The following is a 1,980-nucleotide window of genomic DNA, read 5'->3' as shown; positions in this document are numbered from 1 at the left end:
CCAAAACCACCCCTCTCAAGCCATGAAAGACCTCCCCCAACCTTAATTTCGGACGGTTGCAAACTCGATAACGTCGCTGTCGTATTCCAGCGCTTGTCGATGTTTTGGCAACGAAATCACCGCTCACACAACCCAACCGAACGTCCCAAAAGCCGTTCGAGCGTTCCAAAATGAAAACTACATCACCTCGAGTCGCTCGTCGCATCCGTTGCTTGATCTCGATGATCACTAAATAAAGACTTGTTTTTGGCGTTTGTGAATTGGTGTGGCTGTCGGAGACGGGGAAAAAGCGGCAAAAGACTAGACGCGCGCTTTACGACGGAGCAAAGTCTGTAGAAGCAGCAAAAGAGCTGTTACTGCTAGCACTGGGCTCACGCGCGCAAAAGATAGCACTTGTTGGTCTCGATCCAACGACTTTTGAGTTATGAGCCCAACACGCTTCCTCTGCGCCAAAGTGCTAGCTCACACGCAACATCTCCCACCGACACACGCAAACGCCCAGAATCAAACCATACGCAAACAGCCGCAATCGCACGCACGCACTCACCCCAATCAGACAACCAAAACAACCCTCTCAAGCCTTCGATAGACCCTTCGAACGTTGATGCCGACGGTGCACCTCGACAACGTCGCTGTCGTCTTCCAGCGCTTGTCGATGTTTTGGCAACGAAATCACCGCTCACACAACCCAACCGAACGTCCCAAAAGCCGTTCGAGCGTTCCAAAATGAAACACTACACCACCTTGAGCCGCTCGTCGCATCCGTTGCTTGATCTGGATGGTCTCTAAATAAAGACTTGTTTTTGGCGTTTGTGAATTGGTGTGGCTGTTGGAGACGTGGATATAGCGGCAAAAGACTAGACGCGCGCTTAACGACCGAGCAAAGTCTGTAGAAGCAGCAAAAGAGCTGTTACTGCAAGCACTGGGCTCACGCGCACAAAAGATAGCACTTGTTGGTCTCGATCCAACGACCTTTGGGTTATGAGCCCAACACGCTTCCTCTGCGCCAAAGTGCTAGCTCAAACGCAACATCTCCCACCGACACACGCAAACGCCCAGAATCAAACCATACGCAAACAGCCGCAATCGCACGCACGCACTCACCCCAATCAGACAACCAAAACAACCCTCTCAAGCCTTCGATAGACCCTTCGAACGTTGATGCCGACGGTGCACCTCGATAACGTCGCTGTCGTCTTCCAGCGCTTGTCGATGTTTTGGCAACGAAATCACCGCTCACACAACCCAACCGAACGTCCCAAAAGCCGTTCGAGCGTTCCAAAATGAAAACTACATCACCTCGTACCGCTCGTCGCATCCGTTGCTTGATCTCGATGATCACTAAATAAAGACTTGTTTTTGGCGCTTGTGAATTGGTGTGGCTGTTGGAGACGGGGATATAGCGGCAAAAGACTAGACGCGCGCTTTACGACCGAGCAAAGTCTGTAGAAGCAGCAAAAGAGCTGTTACTGCTAGCACTGGGCTCACGCGCGCAAAAGATAGCACTTGTTGGTCTCGATCCAACGTCCTTTGGGTTATGAGCCCAACACGCTTCCTCTGCGCCAAAGTGCTAGCTCAAACGCAACATCTCCCACCGACACACTCAAACGCCCAGAATTAAACCAAACGCAACCAGCCGCAATCGCACGCACACACTCACCCCAATCAGACAATCCACATTCAAAACAACCCTCTCAAGCCTTCGATAGACTCCCCGAACGTTGATGCCGACGGTGCACCTCGATAACGTCGCTGTCGTCTTCCAGCGCTTGTCGATGTTTTGGCAACGAAATCACCGCTCACACAACCCAACCGAACGTCCCAAAAGCCGTTCGAGCGTTCCAAAATGAAAACTACATCACCTCGAACCGCTCGTCGCATCCGTTGCTTGATCTCGATGATCACTAAATAAAGACTTGTTTTTGGCGCTTGTGAATTGGTGTGGCTGTTGGAGACGGGGGTATAGCGGCAAAAGACTAG

Source organism: Phytophthora infestans, genomic scaffold, assembly GCF_000142945.1.
Source record: "Phytophthora infestans T30-4 supercont1.168 genomic scaffold, whole genome shotgun sequence".
NCBI lineage: Eukaryota > Oomycota > Peronosporomycetes > Peronosporales > Peronosporaceae > Phytophthora > Phytophthora infestans.
The sequence above is the reverse complement of the archived record's forward strand: the minus strand, read 5'-3'. Positions refer to the sequence as shown.